A 13,025-nucleotide genomic window follows, 5' to 3' on the forward strand; every position below is an offset into this window, starting at 1 on the left:
TGGGAGGCCAGGAGCCTGGAATGTCTGGAACCCACAGAGGGAAGGTGTCCCAGCATGCTCCCCCCACCCTGACCACATTTTCCCAAATATCTCAAAGCATTCTCCGAAGGTGATCTCATCTTCTAATAGGTGTTTATTTCTACTCTCATTCCTACTGTTCGTGATGACTCCCTTTCACATGAATGTTCTTTGATACTTTTACGTAACTTTTCTCATGGTGAGAACATCACATTGGGCACCAAGAACTTGACTGCTAGTTACCCAATTACTAATTAGATATCACAGAAACTCCTTTCCAGCACACAGGGCTGTGAAACTGAACAATGAAGCAGCAAGAAAGTGACCTCTCCAGTTCCTCCCTTTGAGGGAAAAATATATAATGTGGAACCAGACATACATTACACATATATCTCATGTGTGTGTGTGTGTGTGTGTATGTGTGTGTGTGTGTGTGTGATAGTGCTATCCCTATCTGTGGACTGAAGAGAACACTTGCTTTACAAGGTTCTCGCGACATTGCTGCAGTGCCTGGAACATAATAGGCACTTAACAACTGTTTGTTGAATAAACACATGGATGGATGAACAAATGTAGACTTTCTGGGTTTGTTGTCTCATTCTAAACTTGCCACGCTTAATTCCCAAGGCAATTCAGAGGGTTAAAGAACATCAAGTTAAAAAACAAAACAAAACTAAACAAAACAAATGCTTTTGACACCCCAAACAAATATAATGTTATATGTCAATTATAACTCAATAAAAAATAAAATGCTTTTGAAAACTAAAACTTACCTATTGTTCATGCGACTATTAGTGCAGGTGCCCAGGTGTGTCAGAACCTCAGGAGTGTGTTTATCTTCTTATAGACAATGGCCACTAGACAATTTCCCAGTACTAATCGGGGAGGAGTTCTGCTTTCTACACTTTGGTTTCTATGTGCCAATCTCCTCTCCTCCACTAAAATTACTGAACACGGATTGAGTGCTCGGGGCTGTGGAGTTCCACAGCTTGATCAGACAGACAGCGTATGGGTTAGGAGCACCAGTCCTGGAGTCAAATTGCTTGAGTCCGTGCCCTGACTCCACAATTCACTAAGGGATTTAACCCTACTATGCTTCAAGTTCACCTGTAAAATGAGGACATTGATAGAAAATGAGGACGCCAGTGTCCTAGCTGTAAAATGGGGACACTGGTAGAATGCCACGAAAGTTAAATATGAAACTAGATGTAAAACATTTAGAGAACTGCCTTGCACGTGGGAAGAATTCAATCAATGTTGCCTCTAACCACTGTTGGTGCTATTTTATTATTATTACTCTCCCTTGATTAATGGAACGTGCAGGCTGGCAAAAGGGGCAGGCCACAGTACAAAGACGGAAGAGTGACGCATGCGCTAAAAAGGTCACCCGCAGTATGCTATGGATGCAGAGTCAGGGGACGCCGGGATTCCCCATCCTCATCGCCTCCTCCACGTAGTCTCTGGTCTGTCACTGTTCCAACATACGCGGAATTTAAAATAATACCCTTGATTTCACCTGGGGGTGAGGGGCAGAGCCTAACGTGTCTCGTGATGGTCACACAATACTTCCGTCAGTGCGGTGCGGGCTGCGGAGCCATATCACACTGTCGGCTCAAATTGAGCTTTTGCTCAAATAAGACCCCCAGGGCCTTTTTACATCGGCTGCTGCCAAGTTACATGTTCTCCATCCTGTATTCCTATAATTCATTTTTGGACCCCAAAACAAGACTTTGCATTTATCCTTATTACATTTCATGTTGTTGGTTTTGGCCCAGCATCGCAGTGTGTCAAAATAATTTTGAACCTTGATTCTGTCAGCTATCTTATATCTTATTTCTATCCCCTCCAGACTTGTGTCCCTAGTCCATTCGATCAGCATACCTACTATACCCTCATGCAGGACACTGATAAAATTGTTGACCAAAACAAGACTACGAGAATAGTCCAAAATTTCAATTGGGGAACCCTCTATGGACTTAAATACGACCATTAACCATTTGGGGTGTGGTTGTTTAAGCAGCTTCGAATTCACTGAGAGATATAATATTTTATTCAAAGTGCCTTGTCAAATGCCTTGCTGATACCAAGATACATTGGTTCTATGACATTGTTGAATATCATTTTAAATTTTTACATTTCCTAAAGTGCTGGTACCTCGTTGAAATTTGATGCAAACATCGATGTCTACATCAGGATATCAATAAAGAATGTAGGGGTTATAGTTTAATAGACTACTGAAGAATAAAGTTACACCATTTAATTATCACTTGTATTTAGGCTTTAAAGGGTACATTTGTTAGGGCATGCTATCTGCTGTTAAAAATAAAAAAAGAGTGTTTCAAATCTCATGACTTAAGACAAAGGCAAGAGAAGATTATTTCTTACTCACATGAGTCACATGGAGCATCCCCGATTGACAGGCTGCCTTTCACGAGTCATTCAGGAAATCTAGTTTCTTATATCTTGTGGCTTCACCCTTCTCTTAGTCCTTGGCATTCTCTGCATTCAATAGCGAAAGGAAGAAAATAAGAAATTATTACATGTGCAGTGTTTCTGTGTTGCAGGCCTGGATGTAGTGCACATCACCTCTGCATATTTTGCTGGCTATTCAGTCATGTGGAAGGCTAGAAAATGCAGTCTAAATATGCTCCTAGCAAAAAGAGAAAATGAGAGTAATGAACAGCAAGCCTGGCTCTAGAATAGACAGTAAACATAATTTAGGTGAGACTCACAATGTTATTTCAGGTCAAGTATTCAGTTTAACCTGCCGGTAGGGGGTTTAATGGATCAAAAATTATAAGAGTTGGGTTCACATTCTAAGTCCATCATTTCTTGGGGGTAATATAACTTTCGATAAGTCACAGAACTGTAAGATTGCTAGGTCCATTGCTGAATCCCCAGCCATGGCCCAGTGTCTGAGACATAGTTGACACGATAAATATTTGGTATTTGTTCAATTGTTGAATGAATAAATGAATTACCTTTCTGGACTCATTTCCTTATTTCTAAATGTGCCCTACATACCCATACAGGCTGTTGTAAATATCAACTGGACTATGGTTATAAAAATACTTTGAAAACTAAAAGTCATTTTAAAACTTATAGAGTATAATTATAACTCAGGTTAAGATTGGCACAGTCTGTGGACCCCCTAAAACCATTAAAGGTAAAGCTCTGCCCTACTTACATTTCTTCTGTGACTTGAAGTTCAAGTGCCAATGACTCCTCCCTAGTTAAATTTAAGAGCGAAGCCTTGAGAGTCTGTTGAGACTAAGACGTGTGCTAAAACTTAGGGTACTACAAGAACTAATACAACTCATACTAAAATAGATTTTTAAAAAACTGGTCCTACAATTGAGGATCCGTCTGATAGTTTTATACAACTGGTAGTATCTGGATAATTTGTTAATAAAGCCATTCACCAGAAAAATTAAAAATCTTCACTAAAACCAATCAAAAATGTATCAGATTGGAGGCCAGATTATAGATGACCTTAAATGCAAAGACAAGAAATTTGGACTTTATTCTATAGGCAACGTGGGGGTCATTAACAGTTGTTAAGCCAGGAAATCAAATGGACAAAGTGGTGTTTTGGAAAAATGTATCTGAGATAACTCAGAGGAAAATGTATTAGATGACTACTGCACTGGTCTTAGCATAAAGACATGAGGTCTTGATATATGAGTATGAGGGAAGAAAACGAAAAGCATAGATGGATGAAATGACTTCTAATCCTGATGATATGGCAGGCTAACATAATCTGAAGACTCTTCCTTTCAGTATTGGATTGCAGGATAAAATAAAACAAAAAAAAATATTTTTAAAGCAAAATTAAGATCACAGGAAAGAAGAGGAAATCACAGAAGAAGGAGGAACAAAACCAAATAAATTAACATGTGAGCTGATGCTCCATCTGTCCTCAGACTTATAGTAAGTCACAGATCTTCATAACCTTTAAAATTTGGGTTTTAATGACTGCAAGAGACTTGAACCTGCACAAGGTAGGAGTGGAAATAAGACTCCCACATGAAGCCAGGATCCTTGTAGGTCTAAGCTATCAGGGAGAATACTGACCCTCCCCCCAACCCCCCCCCCCCAAAGTTTCAACCAGCACAGCAAAATGACATGAAAAGTCATTTGTCTCTCATTGTGGGAATAAAAGTCTTTCCTGAGAGTTTGAAACCCTGGACCTGATTTACACACGAATTTGGTTTTTAAAATTGCCCTGTTGAAATGCCAGAAAGTTTGAAGCCAAGGAATTAATGTAAAAACTGGTCCCTAGCTAGCCATATTTTGGGAGTGCCTAGAAGAAGCAATTCCAAAAACACTCTAGAGAGATATTTTACAATCCAGAATACAGGTAGTTTCACAAAAATCAGCAAACCCTACACAAGATAAGCTCATAATAAAAGAAATTACGAAACACTGAAGGGACAAATCTATCATGGGCAAAAGTCAGTAGAAATTACAGACAACAGAATTCCCCCCACCACCTCTTACCTCCCAAGGAATGGAGCTACTAGAACAATTTGAGAGATAATACAAAATGAGCATACTTAGAATGATTAAAGAAAAGAAATCCATAAGAAAAACACAGGATGCCATCACCAAAAAAGGAAGAAGGAAGGAAGGGAGGGAAGGAGGAAAGAAGAAAGGGAAGGAAAGTGGGAGAAAGGAAGGGAAGGAAGGAAGGAAGGAAGGAAGGAAGGAAGGAAGGAAGGAAGGAAGGAAGGAAGGAAGGAAGGAGAAAAGAAAGGCAAAAATTTTTAAAAAGCAGAAAGAGAGTCTAGAAAAAAACAGTTATTGAAGTTAAAAACTCAAAGGACGGGCTAAAGAGTAGTTTAGACATATCTGAAGAAGGATTTGAGAATGAGAAGACCAAGCTAAAGGAACATACCAGAATGCAGCTCAGAGAAATAATAAGATGGAAAATTTGAAAGGGAAGTTAAGATAGAAAAGGCGGCATGAGAAGATTCAATTAAGTCAAAAGGATTTCTAGAAATGAAGGAAAGAGAATGGGGCTTGAGGCAATATTGGAAAAGGTAATGGTAAGAATTTTCTAATTTGATGACAATCACTAATCCTCACAGTGATACAGCACAATGAATCCTGGGCCGCATACATAACCATTTGTCAGGGACTATCTTCTTTGTGATGTACCCTACCACAGAACACCCCCTGTGTTGGTTCTCTGGGGATTTGAGGCCACAGTTGTCATTAGCCAAAACAGATGCCATTGGCCAGGTGATACATCGTTTAGCTTTGTCCTTTAAGGGATGGTGAAGGACACACATTTTGTCTATCTATAGGAACACACATGATTTCTGTTTGAAGTGACTGAGGCAGGAAAGGAAAGAGGGGGATCCTGTTGTTCAGAAGCTCCACTTCTTAAGGGTCAGTCTGGGAGGATGTAGAATGTGAAGTTGCACAGGGGAGAGGGGGAGGGAGCCACGGGTATGCATCCATAAATGTGCCTTGTCCTGTAGCTCTACTCCCTCCTGCACACATGTATATGTACAAAGAGTTTTGAACATGTTTGTGCGCTGTCCTCTTTGCTGGCTCACATTCTAAACTGGAATTTGAGACTCATCGTGGGCTTTCACTGACCTTGCGCCTCCATCAGGAGATACTTGGACTTCATCCTGTCTGTTCAGATATAACACATTTATTACTCTCTCCGTTTAAAAGAGATGTTTGGTTTGGGTTTTTGATGTTGGCGCTGATGGTTTTTAAAGCGGAAAGTGGCCTCTGCCTTCACTCCTTTTTCTCCAATAGGCATGTAAAAGAGAAGGACTCACATTCCTATTTCTCCATGGAAGGCACAGTACACGAAAAGCATTGAGGGCCAAAACCCCCTGGAAAAGATGCTTTTACAAGTACTACTCCATATCTGGCCATTCCTCTCCTTCTGGGGTTTTGGTGTGAGTAGGTCTTGTAGATTTCTGGTCAGTGTCTTGGTGGATTTTTTTTTTCCTTTTAGTGGTAACGCCATCAGTTTTCCAAAGGGTGCTCACCAGTGCCCCCAAGATATCTCTCCAGAGGATACTTCTCAAGGACTCAATGAAACCCCTCATGTCATGGACCCCAGTGGTTCCATCGGGAGCCACAGGTGTCGATAGCTCTTTCAGGCACTGAGCAGTTCCAGGTCTGCAAGCAGCACTTCCCCAGCCTAGCAGCTCAGTCTCCCCTCCATGTACCACACTGCCTGACAAGGGCAGCAGTGCCGAGCCCACAAACACTGTCTTGTCGCACATGGCATTCCCTTATTTTTCAGTGGTTTCCTCTGAAGGGCTTGTTGTACATCTTTGCCTCCTAGCAGTGTTTAATCGTGGGTAACTATGACATTTTACAAAAGTCCCGACTACAACTTTAAAGTCCCTTATGGCAATAGGATGATATTTAAAGCAAGCCCCAGGAGCAATCCTAGGGACCTGATAATACTCGGAATAAGTATATAAATTTATTTCTGCTGAAAGCATTAAGCTCCATTTAGAGCGAGAGTGAGAATGAGTGAGAGAGCGAGCAAGTGAGAAAGAACGAGGAGAAGGGAAGAGGAAAAAATACCATTCCTTTAGCAGTGTTTGACTGTTATCCAAATAAGTGTGCTGCGTGATACACACACACTCACCAGAGTATATGCATATATGGTATTACCATCCAAGTTTAAGTTTCAAGGTTTACTTCAATATTTCACCCATCTGAACATAGTTATTCAAATATACTGAATGGTGTTTGTTAATGCGCAGTGAGTTTTTCCATCAAGACCTCTCCAAATAGACTAATGAGTCTAAATTTTGAATTACGTGCTTTGATGAGGTGACGCATCAATATTAAGACACTTCAAAGAGATACACGTGTGCTGCATCTACTTGACACCAAATATCTTGATGAAAATTGAAAACAGTGACTCTCAGACACTAATTTTCTACATATCCAGATGGTTGGCATTATACAGAGTGTCTGGGTGGTACAAAATGATTCACTCTTGAAAAATAAAATGAATAAATTTCCTCATGAATTTTGAAAAGAAAGCAAAACCTGGCAACTTCGATGTGATTTTAAGAAATAACTTTATAGAAAGCATTGTTTTATTGGTGATTGTCTTTAGATATTAAGAGGAACTAGAGGTGTGCCCATTTTCTTTCTGAGCCTCTCAAAAGAAACTATGCAGGACAGAAGGGCTTGGCATAAAATATTCGACATAATGAAAACCCAGGATCTACAACCAAGAATACTTTATCCAGCAAAGCTATCATCTATTGTTGAAGAACAGATAAAGAGGTTCCCAGACAAAAATAAACTAAATGAATTTATCACCACTAAGCCAGAATTACAGGAAATGTTGGAGGGATTTCTTTAAGAAGAAAAAACGTATCAAAAAAAAAAAAAAAAAGGAATAAAGAGTTGTAACAACTACATTCCTATCAATAAGTATCTCAAATGGGAAAGAAGTAAGTCCTCCAACTAAAAGATAGAGTGGATAAAAGAATAAGAAAACAAGATACCTACATGCTGACTACCAGAGACTCACTTCAGATTAAAAGACACACACAAACTAAAAGAAAGGGGATGGAAAAAGATACTGCTCTGATGGACCTAGAAGGTATTTAAGTCAGATAGAGAAAGATAAACACAATGTGATTTCACTTACATGCGGAATCTAAGGAATAAAAAGAACAAACTAATCAAAAACAGACTCACAAATGTAGTGGACAATTTGGTTGTGGACAGAGGGGAGGGGGGTTTGAGGAACTGGGAGAATGGAGTGAAGGGCTAAAGAAGTACAAATTAGTAGCTGATGGATGGTCACAAGGATGGGGAGCATGGCATAGGGACGTTCAGGGGAGAGAGGGAGCAATCTGGGGGGATTGTTTTATAAACTATATAGATGTCTAACCAATATACTGTATACTTGAAACTAATTTAAATCGTAAAAAATTCTGTTCATGTCTTGAGCTGATGCAATTGCAAAGATCTTGATGGTACAGAATTTGGAAGAAATAAATGTTCAAGAGAGAAAAGGATGAATTTGGTGTTGAACCCATTAAGATCAACACACCGGCAGGACAGATGGATGGAAACTTCCAGCAAGGATGTGGTAAAGCCAAAGTGGGGCCAAGAGACTTAGAAATAGAGAGTAGATTGCAGAAACGAGTCACGAAGAAGGAAGAATTAAGGCCACGAGACCAAATGAGTTTACCAGGAGAACGCATAGAAGAACATATGGAGAAGAGGGTCAAGGGCAGATTCTCGGGGAAAACTTATATTTGAAGCTGGAAAAGAAGAGGAGACGTAGGAATAACGGGGAGAATAAGAGAGGTGTATTTATTATCAGGGAAGACAAAGGAGGTGAGAATTTCTCAGGAGTGGGGGCTGGTTAGGAGTGGGAAAAGAGGGTCAATCACATAAAATGATTAAGCAAAATGAGAATAAACTAAGCACGGCATGTGGTAATGGGCTGGCTATTGACCTTTAAAAAATTATTATGGAGCTGTAAGAGCTGGAGCTAGGCTGCAGGATTAAGAAGGGAGTGGGTAGTGTCAGAAACAAAGCAGTTGAGGAAGGTGACTTTTTACATAAGTTTTGTGATGCAAAGAGTGGAACATTTGCTTTAGGGGATTAGAAGACTGGAGGGAAAGGGTTTTTATATGTGTGTTTGTGGATTCGGTTTTCTTTAGGTAGTTGGCTGCTTTGGGTAGGAGAGACTTAAGCATGAGGACGGTCAGGGAGCAAGATCCAGTGGCGAAGCTAAAGTGAGGGCGTCGCATAAGAGAGAGTCCATGAAATGATCAGAGGAAAGCTTCAGGGAAGGTATGAGGAACTCTAGTCAAGAGACTCGTACGGCAGGTTAGCAGTGGAGGAGGAGGCTGTCAGAGGAATGGGTAGAAGATGGAGAAGTAGAATCAGAACCAGAGCAGTCCAGGGTGGGCAGAACGGATGCGGGGAAGACTAATGAGGCAGACCAAATCCTGGAGCTGACAGTGGATGAGTAGTGAGGTGGGATATGTGGGTGGGGGTTGCCTTTTTTGGGGGGGGGGGGTGGATCTGTGCAATCTAAACCTGGAAGTCTCCCCACTCTAGCACTACCTTCATGCCCTCTCCCACTGTCCCCACGTATAAAATCTTATGAATCATGAAAGCCAAGTTTATGTTAATCCTAAAATTACCTTCTACGTTGCTACTTTATAAATCGTGTTGTTCCTAGTTATGATATTAACCATCATTTTATTTATTTATTTTTTAATTCTAAAAGATGAATAAAGCTAAAAAAAAAAATGTATAAATAAGCTAATCCACACTGCTGGTTTCTGTGTTTCTTCATAAGACAGGATGCCAGATAGAAGGCATTTTTGAGATATGATCTGTTATCGGCCTAAGTGCCACAAGTCTGGGTTTTTAAAAAAGCTTAAATCACACGCAATGCTCGCATTACTACTTGTATTCCTGCTGATAATACCTGACACTCTTTTGATGATGAAAGAATTGGGAAGTGGGAGTCATTGCACGATGGATTTGACAGACGCTTTCCTGTTTTTTCTCCACAATTGCCCAGTCTGGGTGGGAAAACTGAAGGATTGCTCGGCGCTGTTTCGTTTTAGTTCTCGTTACTTATCTTCTAATGTTTCTGGTGTTTTTGATTTATATCTACAGCCAGACACCATGGATGCTGTGAGAAAGAGAGAGGAAGGGAGGGAAGAAGACAGGGACAGAGAGACAGAGAATCGGGACGGAAACTGAATCCTGGTTTGGATTCTGGCCTTTTCTGGCCTGTTCTGGAGCGCTGCCCCTTTCACACAAACTCATAATTCACTTCAGGGCTAGTAAATTCCCCCAGCAGAAGCAGAAGCAACAGCATCTCCATGGCTTCAAGTCTGTGAATATTTCTGCTTGCATGGTGCTTTGAGAAGCTCTCTCTCTTGAGCTAAAGGACTCTGGGGCTTAGAGGCCATGGAGCCCGCGATACTGGGGCTCACTGCCTCTGTGGAACTCCAGACATCCCTTCGTCTAGATTTAGCAATGTTACCAACAGCTTTCATTCCTTCTCACGGGAGCTTGCCTCGCTGATATGCACGTTTCCAATAGGCAGCAAATCATTTTCCATATCTCCATAGGTATCACTCACAGCTCCCCTAAATGTTGTCCCCTTTCCCACCTTGTCCCTGTACCAAGGAGGCAGACAGAGTCTGCCAGTTCTGTTAAGTATGAAAGGACTCCTTCAGAGCCAGTCTGCACCAGACAGCTGAAGTCCACCGGCCAGGAAGAAGGAAGGCCCTTGGCCAAGGGGTGCTTGGTGCTATGAAAGCCCTCCGATCTTTCTGACGGTCCCCTTGCAGAGTTCCCACATGGACACAGGCCTGCCCTCCATGAGCTTTGTGCCAATCCTGGACCAGGGCTCCCCTCTTCCCTTAATTATCACTTAGCTGCCCTGTTTCTGTTTCCTAGGTGAGAGGCTAAACAGGTGGGTGTTGGAGACTGACTCAGGGTTTGCATCCCAGCTCTGCCATTTACTAGCTGAATGACCTTGGACAACTTATTTCACTTCTCTGTCCCTCGCTTTCTTCATCTGTAGAAAAGGAGTAAAAATAATACCCCTGTGGTGAGGCATTTGTGGGGAACAGAGTTAAATTGTGCATGAAGCACTCTGTGGTGCCAAATAAGTGTTAGTTATTACCTGAAAAATTCCTCAAAGGCATTAAAAGTGTATGTGTTGTCTGTGATTCTTGTATTTTAATGAGAGCCTAATGGAAGTGGTCCAAGGAATGAACTTCAAAGGATAGAATTATTGGGACAACATAGAGATCTTCCCATCACTCCTAAATCATACCAATGCAGCCGTCCAAAATACTGGTCCTTCTGGTCAGGTATTCCCTTATCTAATGCTTCCTGTCAGTCACGGAGAATGGGGTGATTGCTTAAGAATTGTTAGGTCAAAGAATTAATCCAAGAAGCAAGCCGGTCAGTACTAAAACAGAGCCAAAGTCATTCTCTCCAGTAAACATTATAGCACAAAGGAAAGAAAAGTCCTTTAAACTCCCTGTCATTCTTTTTTTTAGATTTAATTTCCCCCTCCTGAATACGAAGGTTGGTAGCTAGTAGGATGTCCATGAAATAACTAATGTTAGTAAAAGAAATCACCAAAAATAGGAAGTTAACACAGATTTAGATGATTTACTTCCCAGTGATCATTCACAAATCTCAAATATGTCTGACTAAAATTCATTCATTAAGAATGAAAAGTAAAGACAGACTTAGATTAGTGACAAAGTTGGGTCCTGAAGAGTAGCAGATGAGTCACCAATGCTGAGATCTTTCACCTGCACTCACAGCTCCCTAACATCAGGAGACTCTGAACTCATGGAATGGACCTCTGTCGATTATTATTATCCATTATATTATCCATTGATATTATTATTATTATTTGACTTTTTAGGTTTTATACCCTCTTCCAGTTTTGAGAAGATTTCTTTTCCTAAATACCTTGATATGAGGCAAATGTAACTCCCATCGTGGAAGCTGAAGACGCTTTCTCCCAGCGTCCCTTGCAGTTGGGGCTCAGAGTGTGGCTGAGGATCTGCCAGTCAGATGCGCCCATTGAAGGCTTCTTTGCCTGGTGGTGCAAGGAAGAGCCCAGGACAACCCTTTCTGGTGGTTGGCAGCGGCGGTGTCAACGATGAGGAGTTTCTAGTGGCGGCTGTGGCTGAGGAACAGCAGCTGCACATGACTCCAGAGGGCAAGTTGTGACATCCAGCATGATCCTCACTAGCTCAGCTCCAGAGCAAGATTTTGGCTGGTTGCTGCCAGGCCTCATTTGTTCCTTCCTGCTCAATGTCTAAGCCTGGTTCTGAAGTCTGTGAAATACACAATATCCTTTTATTAAATACTTTTTTTCTGTTTAAATCAACCACATCTGTTTCAGTTGTTTGCAACTATAAAACCCTGACTAATACAACTGGTGAGACAAGTTTTTTTTTTTTTTTACTATCATGGCTGAGACTGCCAGCTGTCCGCCAATGTTCTCCATTTCATCTTTTGGTGATAGAACTCTGGATTTTAGCTGTATCCACAGCAGCAGCAGGTCCTGATCTTAAAGAAAGGGTGTATGCTAATTCTATCCTATTGGTCTTTTCTGGGTCAGTTCAATCCTTAACGTAATCACATCTGTAACGATCCTTTTTCCAAATAAGCAACGTTTATTGGATCCAGAAATGAGGACTTGAAATCTTTGGGCCACCATTCATCTTATTATCTTTGGAAACACTTTGATTCTTTAGGTCTTGTTTTAAGCTTTGTTAGGTGGGACCAGAGCAGTGTTTTAATTTAGAGCCCATTTTGCCGCACTACAAAGGCAAAACCCTCTGAGAATTCTCCCTGATGCCCTATGAATTAGAGAGTTTTCCATCCTGCATAGTGGGAAGAAGAGCTATTCTTGATTTTGTGTGAGCTATAGAGAATTCTCCTTCTGATATTCCCAGGCGATTCTTTTCCAGGCCTTGGCTAGTTTCTTCACACACATGTCGTCATCAGTGCTCACAGGAGACCCAGGGGTGGGGGAACCGTCTGTAGATCCCAGGGACTGTTCTCTGTGTAGCATCTCTTCTCCAGCGCTCTGCCCTGCGCACCCTAACGACCTGGGCTTCCGGGGATGAAACTCCCAGCCCCACTTTCTCAACACTGGATTTCCCATCCTGCTCCATGGTCTGGGATGACTGTAGAGCTTACCTCAATTTCTTAGGGATCGTTGTCCTTCATCACCTGATTTCCAATATCCTGAAAACCATTTTTTCACATTTTTGACTTTTGGTTATTATTGTTTTAAGTGAAAGGATAGATCCAGTTCTTGTTATTCCATCCTAGCTGGAAGGACAAAGCAGTTTTTTTTTTTTTTAAATGGATATTATGACCAAGTGTGCCCTCCCCTTCCTATTTCTCCCCTCTTGCTAACTGGAATGTAGATGTGATGGCAAGAGGTGCAGCAGCTATAATGAGGTGTGAGGTAAGTGCTGGGT

The 13,025-nt window shown here is 41.3% G+C and overlaps 1 long non-coding RNA gene across 2 annotated transcripts in view; it reads right to left on the bottom strand.

Moving 5' to 3' along the window:
* Positions 1-1,322: 1,322 nt before the first annotated feature.
* Positions 1,323-13,025, bottom strand: part of LOC118610773 — a 33,285-nt gene continuing 21,582 nt past the window's right edge. For both annotated transcript variants that reach the window (XR_004954047.1, XR_004954046.1), the window contains 3 exons: positions 12,739-12,873; positions 11,497-11,867; positions 1,323-2,517 (listed from right to left, as the gene is read on the bottom strand). This is a non-coding gene — a long non-coding RNA (uncharacterized LOC118610773). The remainder of the gene's footprint in view (positions 2,518-11,496; positions 11,868-12,738; positions 12,874-13,025) is intronic.

This window comes from Rousettus aegyptiacus, unplaced genomic scaffold (assembly GCF_014176215.1).
Source record: "Rousettus aegyptiacus isolate mRouAeg1 unplaced genomic scaffold, mRouAeg1.p scaffold_m13_p_13, whole genome shotgun sequence".
NCBI classification, from domain to species: Eukaryota; Metazoa; Chordata; class Mammalia; order Chiroptera; family Pteropodidae; genus Rousettus; species Rousettus aegyptiacus.